The 20291-nt window shown below is 44.9% G+C and overlaps 1 long non-coding RNA gene across 2 annotated transcripts in view; it reads left to right on the forward strand.

Moving 5' to 3' along the window:
- Positions 1 to 5578: 5578 nt before the first annotated feature.
- LOC131247852 (uncharacterized) overlaps positions 5579 to 20291 on the forward strand; it is a 36560-nt gene continuing 21847 nt past the window's right edge. For both annotated transcript variants that reach the window (XR_009172063.1, XR_009172064.1), the window contains exon 1: positions 5579 to 5874. This is a non-coding gene — a long non-coding RNA (uncharacterized LOC131247852). The remainder of the gene's footprint in view (positions 5875 to 20291) is intronic.

Genomic DNA, 20291 nt, shown 5'->3' on the forward strand with positions numbered 1-20291 from the left:
GAGAGGTACGACATCAAGGGGGCCTTCTGAGGCCTCTCGTCTATCGTCCGAGCTCTCTAGCCCGGAGTCATCCTCAAAGGCATAATCACCTTGGACCATCTCTAAGTCGTTCGACATCCCACAGAAGCGAAGGAAATAAGGGTAAACCAGAAACGTGAGAGAGGAATCACTGGATGGTCACCGAAAATCGCTTCTGCCAGAAACTGCTAATCGGTCGGAATCGCCTCTCCCGTAGGTCACCTTTGCCGAAAATTGCCTCCTTAGGTAGCCCACAGTAACAAGAATTTAGAAAGTGGAAATGTGACGCCTCCGAGCGCTAGGGTTTTTATAATCCACAAATGATTCTCGCATTAATGGCGAGATATAATGATCTCAACCGAACTGTCGCGAGCCGACTTCAGAGGACACGTGGTTGGAGGTCACTAGTTTGAGCACTGCCAAGTCATGTGTCGCTAGCATTGGGCGACGAGCTCCAAGCAGTGGGAGCATCTCCTAGCCACCCTTTGTACCTTACGTGGTGATCCCTCATAATGTCCCTGACGATTCTAGATCCTAACCATCACCACGCGTCCGCTCGAGGCTAACCCGTGGACAGAAAGCCCCGAGGACGTATCCTTTCAAATATGGAAATCATAATTACAACTGCACGCATGGGGGGAGCAGTAGAGGAAGCTACCAATCTTTCGCATGTACTTACTCTCTGATTCTGTGTCTGAACTCAAAGAGTAGGGGGCTTCTGTTATAGGAAGATCAGAGACGCCTTAGCTCTGAGGTCTAAGGTAATCCAGAGCCGACTCGAGGCATGGAACTATGCTTGAAGTCTCGAGTATGTGCGAAGGATGGTCATCCGATTCGATGACTGTTATGATCCGAGGCCCCAGACGATATGATTTGAGGTTGAGTCGGTCCGCCCGGAGGTCAGAACGAAACCCTGGAATGATTTGTGGCTGAAGCTGTCGGCTCGGAACGATCTGGTGCCAAGGTGTTTGGTTTGGGACTCAGACCGGAACTCACTGATGAGGAAGGCCATGAGTGTCTCACTATCACACAATTAGCAATAGTTACTCAACCACCTACGTCTACACAACCATACAACTACTGAGTAGCCGAATAACCCGTGAGATAAGGCAAATGCCCCAAGATGCGCCTAGTTAGGCGGATATGCCCATCATGCCTTAAGACACGTCAAGTTATGCGGACATGCCCACCTTAGGCGATAAGGTATAAATAACATTTTATGGGAAGGAAACAGGTACGTAATATCTCACACCCTCTCTCTACACTCTACTTAGACCTAGTTTCCCTAGCCTGACTTAGGCATCGGAGGGTCCCCTGGCTTAGCTAGGGTCTCCTTTGCTCACCCTTTTGTGCAGGACCGGGGTCTGTCGAAGGTTCACCGCATTGAGTGGAGGTTGGTCCAAATTTTGACCTCAACAGGTCACTTGGACACTATTTGTGTTTTGATTCACTAGCACCTTATAATTCCTCTTCCATGTTTCAATTCCATCCTTCATATTTTGTCATTAGCATTTTATTTTCACCTTGGAATTGAATTATATTTATTTTGCTTCTTTCTTTGCAATATCTATGTATCCATTTATTTGCAGCCAACTACTCGAGCATGACCTTTGATGCAGGTGGGTGCTTTGTGCTTAGTCGGATGGCAATTGCCCATCCATGACCCCACATTATCTGCTTTTCCTTTGGGGCATGCATGTTATAGGCGGATTGGCATTCCTTACTGGTAGGGAACTTGTTGTCATGTGAGTGTTCTCAATGTTAGCCTTCCTCATGGCCTATCCAAAGAGCCCATTCGAAAGAGGGCTAATGTTAGGTGAGCAGCTGACCGTACAACTTTTTTCAATCTACCATTTAAAACAATCCCATATTTATGTTGTGAGCCACAAAAGTTTTAAATCAAGTGACATCCATCCAGGATCTTATAACCTTATCAACCGGTTGAATGGAAAATAAATATTAAGGTGAGCTCTTAGAAAGTTTTCAACGGTGGTGCTCATTCAATACCAACTGTTTACTTGTGATATGAGCTGAGAAAATGGATGAATAGCATGGATGTACAACACAGTTGTTTGGGAATTACGTTTTTCCTCTGCTTTTTCTGCTGCTGAACCTCAACCAGAAGTATATAGTTGAATACTGATTTATGGTTAGTTTTGGCTCCTTATTTGGGTTTCTAGATCTTACTTACACCATTCATTTCTATCAATTCCCCAGCTACTTGACCAGATGCGAGTATCCATACATCTTCATTTTATTGGTCTTTATAGTAAAAACGAAATTAGTGATTGGTGTTAGTCCACTGGATCAATCCTTTCCTTGTTCTAATGTTGAATCGTAACAAGGTGTGATTTTATATAAACGGATGGATTGATGGAAAAATATGTATTGTTTCCTTTTTCATATTGATGGAAAAATATGCAAATCTTGCTGAACTCAATCAGCCAACCTGATTTTTGCTTGGGGCATGTAAGTATCTGACATCAGATGCTTGGATGTAAGTGACTTGGATGCAATCTACTAACTCCATGCATTCCGAAGTTCAACTATGATAATATCAGGATGTGATACTATTTTATCTGTGACACTGATAAAAGAAATCATGATGTGATACTGATAAGCTGTTCCAATATTTATCTGTGATATGACTGCTGGCATCTTTGATTTTACAAAGTTGAATTAAGGGGTATTTTTGTTTTTTGTTCCATTGTCGTTATCATCTTGCACATCAAATAGCTAGCATCCTTTTACAGATTTTTAATATGGCCTTGTATTTACATTCAATATTACAGGCAAAGTTAAAAGAGACTTAGTATCAATTAGCCCCATGGCGTTCAGATGTAGTGAAAATGTTTAAAGGTGTGTTTGGTGCAATTGTAAATTTATTGTTGTAAATATATATAATTTTTATTTTAAAGTTGTACCATATTTGTTGTAAAACAACATTTTTGGTGTAGTGATGCCAATTAGGAATGTTTGTTCTCCTACTCCTCTTCCTTTTCCTTCATTTCTTTTTTACCTTTTTTCTTGAACCAATTCTTTTCAACACCCTTTTTGCTCCATTCCTATATAAGTTGACTGGTTTGATTTTTGGATGACCTTCATTTTTGCTAATGCCGATTTTAATGATGTTTTGATTGGTTTCAATTGCAGGGAGTTGTCGTAGTGATTGCCTTCTTTGTTTCTGCTATATTCCATGAGGTGTGTTGCTGCTGCTGTATTCCGTTGTATTTATTTATGGTTTTTAATTGGATGTATTTTCCTTGATCCTGGATTAGAGATGGATTCAAGAACTTTTATCCGGTATTTAGGAATATGATGGTCTCAGTTTAGGGTGCATTTGGGATTATATTTCTATTGGGTGGTCTTTTTCCAACTTCTACATTTCCTAAACTCTGCATATCATTTGGGTAGAAATGTTTCTACTGGACTGGCAATTTTGGATGCTCTTTCCAATGCACATTTATCTTTCTATATTACCAACTGAATGGGGGATTCTATATATGGCTATGGGTATTATATGATGTAATGTAGTCAAGGTAATTCCTGAAGGATAGGTGGCCCATGGATCCTAATCCTCTGTTTTTTTTTTTTTCTTTTTCTTTTTGAGCAGCGCCCTTTTCACACGGATGTGGGTTTTTGGTGATTTTGTAGAAGTTATTCCATGTAAGATTCTTCATGGATCATTTGTGTCTCTGTATCAGTTGTAATTTAAGCTTTTGTTTCGTTTATTCATTTTGATGGAGAGAGTGTGATAAGGATGTGTCTAAACTTGTGTCTAGTTTTGAGGCATACATGTCCTAGTCTGGTTTATTAAAGCTTATGGCTGTAGAGCATAACAATAATACTTAAATACTATCTTCTATGCATTCATGGTAATGAGTAGGTCTTCTTTACGGGAAAACATAGCCCATAGCATGTGTTGACTGGAACATATACCATTAGATGGCTACTAGCCGTGTAACCCATGCAAGCAAGCCTGCATGCTGAATTGGATGGTAAGCCTCATGGAATGGGTTGGCTTCTATAATGTCATTTCATCTGCTAGATGGTGTATCATGATATACAAACAATACTTGCTTCTGTATGGTAGTCAATGCACAATGTATATTGTTTTCATGGTAGCATGACACCTTTCTCAAATTTTGATATGTTGTGCACATTCAAGCACCTTCATCTTTAATTTTTTCAATAGACTGGCATGGTTTATTGTAAACTTTGGGGCAAGCTATGTATTGATCTATGGTTTTTGTGTTCTTTAATAATATTTAGTGACAAAATTTCTTAGTAGTTTTTAAGGTTTCTTGATGTGGAATGATTTGTAAAAGTTTGCCATTCAAATTCAAATTGCAGTCCATTTCAATCATTGAATCCATTTCATGTGAATTGATGTCCTAAATTTCAGGAATCTTGTGTTTTCTTGATAAAAAAATCTCCATTAGAGTACCACCATGTATCATTAGATGCCAACTTCGGGAGCTAGACTCGGACCAACACTTCAATGTTGCGGGGTTGTAGGAAGAAAATTCTTGTGGGAGAGAATTATTTAATGGTTGCTTCTTGCTCTGCTTCTTTTATGTGGCTAAAATCTTCATGGGTTTTACAGGAAGCAGGTTTTGCGATTTGGGTTTTGACAGGGTTTCCATGTCTCTCTTTAAAAGAAAGCTATTTCCCCACGTTCAACCACCACAGGATTTGAATCCAGATGAGCCTGTTTCCATGCCTCTCTTTAAAAGAAAGCCATTTCACCAATCCAAGGTGAGTATTCTGATCCTTTTTGCTTGGATCTGCACCTGATTTTGTCGACTTCAGTTTGTTTAGGATATGCTTCAATTTTGGTTTCAACCCATTAAATGATATGGGAAAACGGATGGATGGCGTGGATAAACAACATATATTCACGGTAGGCCCAACTGAGTTTACTCAGTACCATAAGAGCCTCCCGAGTAACTCAGTACTCAATCCGATTTCATTGCCTATATAGCCAATCTCAATCGGTGCTATGTGGACCCAACCATGACGTAATCCACGACGTTCATCTATTTTTAAAGATAATTTTAACGTTTTATCCCAAACATGAGGTAGATCTAAATCTCATGTGGACCACACATGGGAAAACAATAGTGATTTAATGTCCACCATTAAATATTTCCTAGGGCCCACTGTAATGGTTATTTGACATCTAACCTGTTGATTATATCATAGAGACTTGGATGAAGGGAAAACATATATATCAGCTTGATCCAAAACTTGTGGCCCCAAGAAGTTTTTAATCGTGGGCGTTCAATCAACACTATGCTGTCCACTTGAGATTTGGATCAACGTCATTTTTGGGCTTTTACCATAATATGATCTGGAAGAATGGTTGGACGGCGTGGATGAAACATGTACATCACGGTAGGGCCCACAGATCACCGTCCAGTGGCCATTTTGAGTGTCCGATCCGTTTCCCAAGTGAAATGCACCCAACGGCACTCTATTCGAAAACTTTGAATACCCAAGTAAAAATCAAATGTGTCTTTCGTTCGGCTCCTCTCCCAACGTTCGTCTCTCGCTATCTCTCTCTCTCTCTCTCGCTCTCTCTCAGCCCACGGCTTCTCTCCGACCGATAGAGAGAGAGAGGACGGTTTACTCGGAAACCATGCCTCTGCAATCTCTCGCCTCTGCCTCGCCTTCTCTCTCCCGAGAAAAACCCAACCCCCCTCTTCCCTTCCTCTCTCAACGGTCTCCTCTCGCCCCATGAAACCCTCGATCTCTCTCCTATCTATAATGGCGATGATGGTGAGAAGATGATGATGTGATCTGGTCCGTTAGTCTCCATTTTCATGGCATCCAAAACCCGGCAACAACCACCAGGTCATCTCTCTTTCTCTCTCTCTCTCTCTCTCTCTCTCTCTCTCTCTCTCTCTCTCTGGTCGAATGTCCTTTAATCTCATGTTCTTTGATGTGCGATTCAGGGATTTCGAGGGCAGATAGATGTATTTTGTGTCTATTCTTTTGATTGGCCTCTGGGAAATCGATTCTCCATCTGTATGCTGCTACGATTATGGTCTGTGAATAGGTTTTATAATACAACCAATGGTATTGTGAAATCTTTTCCAGAAAAGGGTAGTTTGGTCCTTTTTTGAGGATATTGAGTGTTATATCCGGAATTCGTTAGTGTGTTGGATTTGGTGTTCCAGGGTTAGGTGTAACGCCCTGAAATTCGGGGGTCGAGCATAACTCAGCTCCCGAGTTCCAAAACATCACTTATGCAACATAATTAATGAATGATGTATGTTGACTGTATTAGCACATAAACATGGGATAGATTAAGCCAAAACGCAGATATGATTCAGGGATAAGTGAATAAAGCAAGCGGAAGACTTATAGTAAAATATGTGTACAAGTGTAAGTCCCTGAATTACATATACAACCAGATCGTGTAAAAGTGTTATTTATCAAAATTTATAAGTACAAGTTACATCATTTCAGTTCCCAAAATAATCATCCCATAGATCCCGCGCAATGATCGAGGCTCGCTAGAACCCGTCAGTGCATATAGGAGAAGGCGGCCTCGTCGTCATCCAGCTCCTGCTCTGCCTCGGGCGTCGCATCCACATCTGCAACATCGGGGCCTAAGACAGTCTGGTGGGTGTGAAACACCGCCCGAAACGTGGGAGTGAGTGATCAACTCGGTGGAACAATAAGGCACTGGTTAACATGTTATGAGTTCAATCAAACAGTAATGATAAAGGAGGACAATTAAATAAATCCTAAGTACTCTTGTTAATGCAAGGATGAATGCAATATGATGCGTGCCCTCACGCGTACACCCTCCGCGTCTTCATCTTACGTTACGCATGACATCGCCTCAAAGTGCGCCACATCTACAAAGCACCTGCCCATGCGGTGCATGGATATGATTACCAAGTTGTTATTCGTCCAATTCATACAGCCGGATTGGGAAGCTAAGATACCTTCCTCATATCACCATCCAACAGTGATCCATACTAGGGTCGTCAATCCTAGACATCTCATACGATCATATAGTTGAGGTCGTAGCAAAGGGCTCGTCACCAATCAATGCACGCCTTTCATGCCCTTACTACCACGAGATCGGCTCGTCACCTCCTTGCGGTATCCGGGTATGCTCGAGGTCACTACAAAGGGCTCGTCACCAATCAATGTAGGCCGACAAAGACGAATATAGTGTCCCATACCACCATAATCGGCTCACGAGTTTAGTTGCTCACTGGTCACTACGGGGAGGCTCGTCACCCCAGCGTAGGCCGACAGCTCGACCACGGTGTCCCATACCACCATGTCCGGCTCATGAGTCTTAGCGGATCAGGTACCATGGTTATTAGGATTTCACTGGTAAGTTCGGTACCCTAGATTCAAGCAGTAGCGTCCATACATGGTTAACATACACTGGACAATCGGGTTAGTTGACGAACTCGACTAGCACGAGCGCACGTTGAATTGAACGACATAGAGTGCGCAAACACTCCGCGTGGCCAAACCACTGCCGCCAACTCTAATACGACTCGGGTTCGTCTAATGCGTCTCACGTGGCGAAAGCAATCTCAACCACGAATATAGGGTCAATTACCGATTTCCTGGACTAAGGCATAGTCCCAAATATCCTACACTACTACAGATATTCATATGGAATGTAAAACAGTAATGGAACAATAACTCAAATCATGTTACATACACATCTGAATAATATCAACTTAACATAAATGTAAGCATAGGAGATGCTTGAATTTAAATAACTTGGAATGTAACTGCATAAAGGAAATCATGCGCATCAATAGGAGTATTGAGAATCACTTCTCAACGCCCACATTTAGTGTAATCAGTTACACGTAGGTCATTCATGCATTTCTACAAACACTTAGCATACAAGGAATAACATACATGACGTATGATGGAATACATGCACTTAGACAATTCCTTTACCAAGGAGTTGTCATACATGCATCTAGCATACATACATGACCAATAATCATGGCAAGCACAAGTGCGTATTTTATACGTATACGGTACTTTATAAATACACTTAGAATACACAAATCTCAATATAGCACATGCATATCAGGAAAGCAATGTAAACATAACATTTGACATGTGAAATCTCATCCATAACAAGAATAAATCACTAACTGGGATTGAAAGCCTTGAAAACCATAACCTATACACTTAAAGTCCGCACCTTAAGCAAAGAAAGAACCGCCGAACTGATTTAGACGAGTTGTCTTCGTCAACGGCGCAAGAATACCCTAAAATAAGGATAGAAATGAGATACAACAACACCAAGTCTAATCTAAGCTCTAACACAGGTTAGGGTTAGGTTAACTTACCCCAAAAGAACTCAGAATCGTCAGAGGAACGATTCAAAGTGAAGATTCAAAGGTGAAGAAGAACAAGGAAGAATCAAGGTGATTCACCAACCAATCTCTCTCACTTCCTCTCTCTTTTCCACTCTCTTTCCAAGCTAGGGTTAGAGAAAATTCGTATGGAAATGAGAGCTAGGGTTTAAGGACTATATATAGGCCTTAAAATGATGGAAATAACACCAGGGTCAAGGTATACTTAGGTTATAAGAAAAGTTCGCCTTTCTCGATCCAACGAAGCACTTACGGTGGGCCTATAACCACGAAAGGTCGGACTTAAGCTCATGACCATGGATCTAGGTCAGCCGAGTTTTCGTACCGACCGGCTCTTGGATCGGCCGTGGCGGACCACACTCAATTCAACGGTCACGGAAACTCGATCAGGTCCACAAGCACTAGGATATGCCTGGGCCAACCATCCTGATCAGAGGGTGAAATTGGGTCAGAATCCAACGGTCAGATAGCTTAAAATCGTCGCGCAAGCGACACGACTCAGATTTCATAAAAAGCTTATTAAATTCCAACCGTTCTCACACTCTTCACTCCGAACTCAATCAAATCGACCCAGAACATCAGATCGACTTGATTTTTGAGGTGAAGACCAAGCCCAACTCAGTGACCGCAACAGCCTAAGATCATCGCCATCGGACTTTCGATGCGCGGTCTAGGTCCGATCCAGATCTTCCAAAAATTCCCCAGAACAACTGGATTTAGCGATGGATCCCAGATTTCAGAGTAACGTAGCGCTCACTAATCTGCACGTTTAGAGCCATGCAGATACAATTTAAAGTGATTGATGCGAATTTCACAAGCAATCAAGTAAAGCACTAACTACCCCAAAACAACTACTTAAGGAAAGATTAGCACAAAATTTCCAAGGTCGTTACAATCTACCCCCCTTAAAGAAAATTTCGTCCTCGAAATTCATACCTTCATATAAGCCTCGAGGATCAGAGGGTAGGTCTTCCTGACCTCAGCTTCAGATTCCCAAGTAGCCTCTTCTACGCCATGATGCGTCCATAGCACCTTCACGAGAGGGATAACCTTGCTACGCAGTACCTGCTCCTTTCTATCCAGAATACGTGTCGGTTGCAGTACATAAGTGGCATCCTCACTTAACTGCACTTGCTCCCAACTGATAATATGCGAAGGATCAGGAACGTACTTCTTCAGCATAGAAACGTGAAATACGTTATGCACGCCCGCAAGAGGTGTGGGCAAAGCAAGGCGGTAAGCTACCGCTCCCACTCGATCCAGAACTTGAAATGGACCAATAAATCTCGGCGTCAGCTTCCCCTTCTTACCGAACCGCAAAACTCCCTTCATAGGAGAGACCTTCAGAAAAACATGATCTCCCACTACGAACTCAAGCGGTCGACGCCTCGTATCGACATAACTCTCTGCTGTGCTGCTAGAAGTCGACGTCGAATGATGTCGACCTTCTCTGAAGTCACTGCACCAATTCGGGCCAAGCAAACTACGCTCACCAATTTACGCCCAACAATGTGGTGCTCTGCACGGCGACCATACAACGCCTCGAAGGGAGCCATACCGATACTCGCCGAAACTATTATTATACGCGAACTCTGCATACGAAGACAATCATCCCAACCGTCTTTGAAATCCAAAACACAAGCTCGCAACATATCTTCCAGGACTTGATTCACGCGCTCCGTCTGCCCATCTGTTTTGCGGATGAAACGCAGTGTTGAACTTCAGTTTTACACCCATCGCTTCCTGGATACGAGTCCAGAAGATAGATGTAAAACGCGTGTCTCTATCAGACACAATCTCCCGGGGAACTCCATGCAGACGCACTATCTCCTTGATATACAACCTAGCCAACTCGTCTGCAGAGTAAGTGACTCGATCGGTAAGAAATGCGCCGACTTCGTTAATCGATCGACGATCACCCAAATAGAGTCAAATCCCTTTCTCGTCCTCGGCAACCCGGAAATAAAATCCATAGAGATGAAATCCCACTTCCATTCAGCTATGGGCATGGGCTGCAACAGCCAAGGAGGCGATGCTCTGCCTTGACTTGCTGGCACGTGAGACAACGAGAAACAAATTCAGCAATCTGGACCTTCATATTGTCCCACCAATAAGACCTCTTCATATCTGATACATCTTCGTGCTACTGGATGCATCGCAAGCTTAGAACTATGGGCTAACTCGAGAACCTCACGTCTCAAGTCAGGGATGTCGGGAACACATAACCGGCCACGAATCGTAGGCCCCCATCAGAACTAACACTCCGGTCGGAGTTCCCATCTGTACCAACCCTGCCTCATCTTCACCAAGAGCTCATCATCTACGAGCTGCAACGATCCTCTCGTCGATGGCTGTACACGAATGTGTGCGATAACCTCATACGGCTCAACCACCGTAAGCTTCGCTCAAAATCGCGCACGAACTCCAACATCTCCCACTCTGCTATCATCGGAGGAGCAAACTTCAAAGCCTTCTTGCGACTCAACGCATCGCCACAAGGTTCGCCTTACCAGGATGGTAAGAAACATCGAACTTGAAGTCCTTCAATGTTTCCATCCATCTGCGCTGCCTCATATTCAAATCACGCTGCGTGAAAATATACTTAAGGCTCTTGTGGTCGCAAAGAGCTCGAACTCCTCACCATAAAGGTAATGTCTCCAAAGCTTTAATGCGAAGATGACTTGCCAATTCCAGGTCGTGCGTAGGGTAATTCTCTTCGTGTTTCCTTAAGCGACGCGAAGCATAAGCAATCACCCTGTCATTCTGCATAAGGACACAACCCGGACCAACGCGAGAGGCGTCGGTATAAATAATATACTTAACCCCTTGCTCGGCAATACTAGCAGAGGGGCGGACGTCAACTTGTCCTTGAGCTCCTGAAACTAACTCCGCCCGCTCACTCCAAGCAAACTTCAAATCCTTCCGTGTCACCTACGACAACGATCTGAATCTTCGAGAAGTCATGAATAAAGCGTCGATAATACCTGCAAGGCCAAGAAAACTCCTCACCTCGATAACCGAACCAGGCTTCCAGTCCTGCGCTGCAGCTACCTTGGCAAGGTCGACGGCTATACCTTCCTTGGACACCACATGTCCCAGAACTTGACTTCCTCTTTCCGGAAATCACACTTCTTGAACTGTGCGAAAAGCCGATGCTCCCTAAGAGTACCCAAAACCGCTCTTAAGTGCTCCTCGTGCTCTGCCGGCTCGCCGAATAAATCAAGATGTCATCAATAAATACAATGACGAATCGAAACAGGAAAGGCCGAAATACCCTGTTCATCGGATCCATGAACACGGCCGGTGCGTTCGTCGACCGAACGACATCACAAGGAACTCATAATGGCCGGAACTAGCGGTCTTCCGCACGTCCCCATCCTTGACGCGCATCTGATGATCCTGACTGGAGATCAACCTTCGAAAAGTACCGTGCCCCCTTCAACCGTGATCAAACAGATCATCAATCATGGGCAAGGGTACTTATTCTTCACGATTACCAGAAGTTCAACTGCGATAATCAATACACAATCGCAAGGAACCATCCTTCTTCTTCACAAACGCAGTGCTCCCCAAGGAGACACACTGGGCTGAATAAAACCCAATTCTAGCAAACCATCTATCTGCTTCCTCAACTCCTCCATTTCACTCGGAGGCATCCGATAGGTGGGTAAAGAAATGGGCGCCGCACCGGGCATAAGATCAATGGCAAAATCAATCTCACGCTGAGGAGGTAATCCAGGAATCGACTCAAACACATCTACAAACTCCTGAACTACCGGCGTACTAACCAACGCCGACTCGGCCGAACTCTCCAACAGAGAAGAATAAAAATCAATACGAATAGGGTAACTGACCTGAACTGGGAAAGTAACAATCTCGCCCTCAGGTCCATGGATCGTCACTGATCTCGCTTCACAATCAATCTCAGCTCGCATCCTCGTGAGCCAATCCATACCCATAATAACATCGTAGTGATAAAGCGGTGCGACTAGCAAATCAACACGGATCGATCCACTTCCCAGATCGACCAAACAATCCATACAACGCTTGCCCAAGGCAGAGGACATCCCCGTAGCGGTAGTAAGCGTCACTCCAGGTATAGGAACAGATCTCAAACCCAAACGCCTAACTGCCGCATAAGAAATAAGAGAAGTAGTGGACCCTGTATCCACTAGCACAGAAACGGGAATACCTTCCATATGCGCTGTCACCTCAAAGGACCTCGGCACCAAGTCAGACATAGGCGCTTCTGCTGAAAGCGCATGAACACGAGCCTGCTGCTGATCGGCGGAGGAACCATGGGCTGCTGAGGTGGCCTGAAACCAGGAACTGCAGGTCTGAAGGATGGATGAGCTGGCGCTGATCGAAGAGGAGGAGGAGAAATAACCTGAGGCATCGGACGGCTAACCCTCTGCGGTGGAGTAAAACCACCTGCTCGCATACGGGAAAAGCAGAAACGGTCCAAGTGCCCAACCTTCCCACAATAAGAACATCTCAGATCAGCTCGCTGGTGCTGAGCGGGCGGCGCTGACCGCCAAGGAGGAGAATCTACTCGCGGCCTCTTGCCTAGGAAATGGGCTAGCTGGAAATCCGGTCTCGGCCTAGGAGGCATCGGTGCTCGCATGCGGGACGCTCTATCTCCGTCCTGCTCTGCTCGCAAGGACATGCTCACTAGCTCCGCATATGAAGAAATGCTGGCACAGCAAATCTTCGATCGGATCTCAGGTCGCAGCCCCTCAGAAAAACGCCGCATCCTCATCGGCTGATCACCCAGGATCAAAGGAACATACCGCCCCAACTCAGTAAACCGGTTCTCATACTCCGTAACCGACAACCCTCCCTGGCGGAGGCGAAGGAACTCACTCTCCTTCTCATGTCGGTACGTCACCGGGAAATACTTCTCGTGGAAGCGCGCCTCAAACGTCTGCCACGACCACACTGTCCCACCACAAACTGGCCTCCTTCTCAAACATGAAGGTGGCAAGCTCAACCTGCTCGACCTCAGAGCAGTGCAACGGTCTCAGCATCTTAGAGATGCGGTCAATCCAATACTCGGCCTCCTCGGGTCTGTGAGAACCCGTAAAAGTAGGAGGTCGCAAGCGCTGGAATCGCTCGAATGTGCCGCTGGCACTGACACTGGCACTCCCAGATGGAGGCATAGGTGAAACAGGTGGAGTCGCCCCTACTGACTGAGCAAAGATGCCAGCCATGAAAGAGAGGAACTCCTGCTGCTGCTGATGCTGCTGTTGCTGAATCTGCTGCTACAGGTGAAGCAGAAGAAGGTGCATGGCTCGGCTCAAGAACCGAGGGTGTGACTGGAGGAGCCATAGGTGTCGACCCAACACCGGCCCGAGATGGACCGGATCTGACTCGCTATCGCTCAAGGGAGGAACCCCGGCAAGCGACTCAATCAGAGAAAGACGGGCGAAGCCTTCGAACCCTTAGGAGGCATCCCTACATTAAATCAAAGGATGCAACTTGTCGATTCTAAGTCACATAATCCATCCACACAACAACAACACAACAGCACAACACCAAAACAAACCACATGCATTCCATTAATCAAAATCGTCGCAATACAAGTAGTGCAGCGGCAATACATGAATCACGACTAGGAAAGCATGAAAACAACAACATCTAACACTACAAACAACCACAACTACTACAACCACTAACAGCTACCACACTACAACAACTCCAACTACAAGCCAACAACGGCTACACACAGAAAGAAAAACACAAACAAAGCAAAGACGGCCACGACGATGCTACTCGTCGGAGTCAGGGGACGGAGGCGGAGCACCCTTATCCTGCAAGCAACACAGGATAGACTTCAAAGTCCGGGACATCTTCTTGAACTTGTGCTTAACCAAGCCTCGAAGATCCACCATCTCCTGGCGTAAGCGCTTGCCCTTCTTCAAGCCGTGTAAGACGGGCATCTCTGGCAACCTGCTCTGCCCCTGCTCTGGCACCACGGGAGGAGAGCGATCACTCGAATCTTGTGCCCCACTCTCTTCCTCGTCTTGCTCTGCTTCTTCCTCAGACTCCGCACCATCAGCATAACTCTCATCATCACTCTCGGACCGGCCTCACCCTCGAGGCAAGCCGACCGAACCAACCTCCATCGGCCTTAAGGGTCCTCAAGTTGAGATGACGAACAGGGACCGGTTTCTCAGCTCCAAGCCTATAGCCAAACTCATGTGCAATCTTGCAAATGAGGCGGCCAAAGGGAAGAGACTCGGTCCGTCTACTCGAACGAGCGATGAGAATAATCTGACGCAGGACGTACGTCGGCACACACAACTTCGCATCCTGCCCCACCTGATATAGAAAATCGACCATCAGGCGCGTACACTCGCTGCGGTTGCTCCACCTGGGATACACATTGAACGTAAAGATGTGGTGAAGCAAACGGAAGTCGTCCGTCATGTGAGAAGCCAAAAGACTCCTATTCGGCTGCCATTCGACCAGACGACCACACAAGGATCGGGTGCGACGATCCCTCTCGCGCACACTGTCCACATTCTTCTCGCTGGCATGCACTTCCCCAAGTGGCACCTTCAAGAGTCGGGATATCAAAGCAACATTGACAATTCCAACTCGACCGCTACCACAGGGAATCTTGAACTGCAGAGGATCCAGCGAAGGCTCCAGAATGTTGGCATAGAAGGCCCGAACAGTGCTAGCATTCGCGCGATACTCGCCTTCGAACAAGGGACCCCAACCAGCCCCTTCTAGGCGCTCCAACAAAAAGAACTCTCCAAAGAGCCGCGGATCAACATGAGCCTCAAAAAGGACTCTACGCCTCTTATAGACTCCATGCGACAATTTCGCCAACAAGGTCCTACACGGGAGCTCGAGGATCGAGGTCCCGCTTCGTCTGGAACTCGCGCGTGGCGGACGTGCTAGCGGTGGCACCTCTCGGCCTCCGTGCACGGGTTGGGCGGCTCGGAAGAGCTTCATACTCGGGCGCTCTCTTCTTCCCCATCAAGGAAAGAAGGGAAGAAATGGAAAAGATGGCCGTCACAATCTCAAAGAGGGCCATGAGAAATGAGAGAAAGAGAGAAATAGGAAGATGGTGAAGCTTCCACACAACTATGAGCCAAAAAGGGAATGAAAGGGCTCAAATGAGAGGAAAGATGGAGAAATCAGCAATGGGATGGAAGATTTGAGAATGGGGTGATGGGTTTGCACGAAAATGGAAGGAAGATGAAGATTTGGGAGAGATTTGAGAGAGTTTGGAGAGGTTGTTGAAGAAAAGGAGAGCTTGGAAGAGGGTTTTGTGAAGGAAATAGATGAAAGGAAGGGTTTTAAAATGAAAACCGTGGAGGGGTGGGCCACACAAGCCTCATGGACGATCGGCCCGCGTCGGCCCGGCCCGCCGACCGGCGATCCCTCGTCGAACCGGCGATGGCATCGCCGGTCTCTGGACATATCGGCGATGCCTCGCCGATTTGGCGAGGTCCTCCTGGTCCTCCTTGGTCCAAATGATGTGGTTCCCCCGGTCCCACAGAAAATGCCCCGATTGGCCCCTTGTGTAATTAGAAGCCTATCGGGTCATTCTGACAGAAACAGCGCTTTCTGGAAGGTTTAAAAATGAATAATGGGAGGGTAGACCATCTACACTCATTAATAGAGGGTCTAGAACAGGTTTCGGGTCGCTGTGTGTGATCAGGTAAGGGTACAGACTCGATCTCGGTAAAGGTTTTCAGGAAACTTTCGCCGATAGAAACTACGGAGCACAAACACAAAGCGATGATAGACCCGCACCCAATTACACTATAGTGGTGACAACGTGCGGTGTGTGACCATAACCCAGGTCCGGTTTAATCCAGATCATGCTCTGATACCAACTTGTAACGCCCTGAAATTCGGGGGTCGAGCATAACTCAGCTCCCGAGTTCCAAAACATCACTTATGCAACATAATTAATGAATGATGTATGTTGACTGTATTAGCACATAAACATGGGATAGATTAAGCCAAAACGCAGATATGATTCAGGGATAAGTGAATAAAGCAAGCGGAAGACTTATAGTAAAATATGTGTACAAGTGTAAGTCCCTGAATTACATATACAACCAGATCGTGTAAAAGTGTTATTTATCAAAATTTATAAGTACAAGTTACATCATTTCAGTTCCCAAAATAATCATCCCATAGATCCCGCGCAACAGACCGAGGCTCGCTAGAACCCGTCTGAAAACTGCATATAGGAGAAGGCAGCCTCGTCGTCATCCAGCTCCCGCTCTGCCTCGGGCGTCGCATCATCATTTGCATTTAAGACAGAAGACAGTCTGGTGGGTGTGAAACACCGCCCCGAAGCGTGGGAGTGAGTGATCAACTCGGTGGAACAATAAGGCCTTTGGTTAACATGCTATCGATTCAATCAAACAAGAATGATAAAGCAGGACAATTAAATAAATCCTAAGTACTCTTGCTAATGCAGGTATGAATGCAATATGATGCGTGCCCTCACGCGTACACCCTCAGCGTCTTCATCTTACGTTACGCATGACATCGCCTCAAAGTGCGCCACATCTACAAAGCACATGCAAATGCGGTGCATGGATATGATTACCAAGTTGTTATTAGTCCAATTCATACAGCAGGATTGGGAAGCTAAGATACCTTCCTCATATCACCATCCAAACAATGATCCATACTAGGGTCGTCAATCCTAGACATCTCATACGATCATATAGTTGAGGTCGTAGCAAAGGGCTCGTCACCAATCAATGCACGCCTTTCATGCCCTTACTACCACAGATCGGCTCGTCACCTCCTTGCGGTATCCAGGTATGCTCGAGGTCACTACAAAGGGCTCGTCACCAATCAATGTAGGCCGACAGCACGAATATAGTGTCCCATACCACCATAATCGGCTCACGAGTTTAGTTGCTCACTGGTCACTACGGGGAGGCTCGTCACCCCAGCGTAGGCCGACAGCTCGACCACGGTGTCCCATACCACCATGTCCGGCTCATGAGTCTTAGCGGATCAGGTACCATGGTTATTAGGATTTCACTGGTAAGTTCGGTACCCTAGATTCAAGCAGTAGCGTCCATACATGGTTAACATACATCGGACAATCGGGTTACTTGACGAACTCGACTAGCACGAGCGCACGTTGAATTGAACGACATAGAGTGCGCAAACACTCCGCGTGGCCAAACCACTGCCGCCAACTCTAATACGACTCGGGTTCGTCTAATGCGTCTCACGTGGCGAAAGCAATCTCAACCACGAATATAGGGTCAATTACCGATTTCCTGGACTAAGGCATAGTCCCAAATATCCTACACTACTACAGATATTCATATGGAATGTAAAACAGTAATGGAACAATAACTCAAATCATGTTACATACACATCTGAATAATATCAACTTAACATAAATGTAAGCATAGGAGATGCTTGAATTTAAATAACTTGGAATGTAACTGCATAAAGGAAATCATGCGCATCAATAGGAGTATTGAGAATCACTTCTCAACGCCCACATTTAGTGTAATCAGTTACACGTAGGTCATTCATGCATTTCTACAAACACTTAGCATACAAGGAATAACATACATGACGTATGTTGGAATACATGCACTTAGACAATTCCCTTTACCAAGGAGTTGTCATACATGCATCTAGCATACATACATGACCAATAATCATGGCAAGCACAAGTGCGTATTTTATACGTATACGGTACTTTATAAATACACTTAGAATACACAAATCTCAATATAGCACATGCATATCAGGAAAGCAATGTAAACATAACATTTGACATGTGAAATCTCATCCATAACAAGAATAAATCACTAACTGGGATTGAAAGCCTTGAAAACCATAACCTATACACTTAAAGTCCGCACCTTAAGCAAAGAAAGAACCGCCGAACTGATTTAGACGAGTTGCCTTCGTCAACGGCGCAAGAATACCCTAAAATAAGGATAGAAATGAGATACAACAACACCAAGTCTAATCTAAGCTCTAACACAGGTTAGGGTTAGGTTAACTTACCCCAAAAGAACTCAGAATCGTCAGAGGAACGATTCAAAGTGAAGATTCAAAGGTGAAGAAGAACAAGGAAGAATCAAGGTGATTCACCAACCAATCTCTCTCACTTCCTCTCTCTTTTCCACTCTCTTTCCAAGCTAGGGTTAGAGAAAATTCGTATGGAAATGAGAGCTAGGGTTTAAGGACTATATATAGGCCTTAAAATGATGGAAATAACCCCAGGGTCAAGGTATACTTAGGTAATAACCAAAGTACGCCTTTCTCGATCCAACGAAGCACTTCTGGTGGGCCTATAACAACCAAAGCTCGGACGTAAGCTCACAGACCATGGATCTAGGTCAGCCGAGTTTTCGTACCGACCGGCTCTTGATCAGTAGTGGCGGACCACACTCAATTCAACGGTCACGGAAACTCGATCAGGTCCACAAGCACTAGGATATGCCTGGGCCAACCATCCTGATCAGAGGGTGAAATTGGGTCAGAATCCAACGGTCAGATAGCTTAAAATCGTCGCGCAAGCGACACGACTCAGATTTCATAAAAAGCTTATTAAATTCCAACCGTTCTCACACTCTTCACTCCGAACTCAATCAAATCGACCCAGAACATCAGATCGACTTGATTTTTGAGGTGAAGACCAAGCCCAACTCAGTGACCGCAACAGCCTAAGATCATCGCCATCGGACTTTCGATGCGCGGTCTAGGTCCGATCCAGATCTTCTAAAAAATCCCCAGAACGACTGGATTTAGCGATGGATCCCAGATTTCAGAGTAACGTAGCGCTCACTAATCTGCACGTTTAGAGCCATGCAGATACAATTTAAAGTGATTGATGCGAATTTCACAAGCAATCAAGTAAAGCACTAACTACCCCAAAACAACTACTTAAGGAAAGATTAGCACAAAATTTCCAAGGTCGTTACATTAGGATAGTTTTAGTTTAATGTTATTCTTTCTGAAAAGCATTTTGGTTTTTTCTTTATCATCTGTGGAGATTGTTCATGAGGACATTGTGGATTCGAATTGGGTCTGATAAGGATTTTGATATGTTCATCTAGGGCAGTCTTTCTGATTATTTTCCCCTTATTATGTAAAGGCTATCCGGAATATATTGAGTTTTAGATCAGGGATTCTTTAGGTTTTTAGATTGGTTTTAGTCAAGAATCCTCCATGGGTTCAGATGGATTCATTGATCAAAATTCTTTAGAATATGGTATTTTGGTCCCTTTATTGTCCCCTTGTAGAGACTGGTTGTGAGGGTGTTGTGTTCCAACTTGGGAAATCATTAACCCTTTTAGCTTTGGATTGTTGAAGGCTTTGATAGCTTTAATAACTTAATGGAATTCTTTCAAAAAATAGGGAATGGGTCTCCATCTTTTTCTCCCCCCCTTTTGAGATATGTGGCGAGGAAATTTGAGTTAATTATTTGAAATTCGTTATGAACGATTCAATCATTTCTTTCCTTTCTTTGTGGAGCCTTCCTTACCTGTCTTAAAACTCATGCCTCATGGGAAGGCTGCTATATTTCAGTCCACCACCTATTTCTACATCTTGTTTCTTTTCAATGTTGGAAGTTGGCATGGGCCATGGAAGTATGCCCATGGTTCTGAGTATCGTACAATATGACTTGGTATTGTCAGATTCATATTGGTTTTGGTGGGAATCGGTTTCAGTCGGACCACCTATATAACTATGTTTCTTTATTTTAGAATTTGAATTGTGCTACTAGAGGTAATATCCCATATGGTCCTAATCCTTATAAGCCGCCTCCGTCTGCTAATGGAGCACTAGTAACATCTCGTTCATTTAAGGAAATTATTAGTCCTGAGTGCTCCGATCCCTCTGATTATTTCTTATTTTCAACTGAATCTATTATTCAAA

Source organism: Magnolia sinica, chromosome 1, assembly GCF_029962835.1.
Source record: "Magnolia sinica isolate HGM2019 chromosome 1, MsV1, whole genome shotgun sequence".
NCBI lineage: Eukaryota > Viridiplantae > Streptophyta > Magnoliopsida > Magnoliales > Magnoliaceae > Magnolia > Magnolia sinica.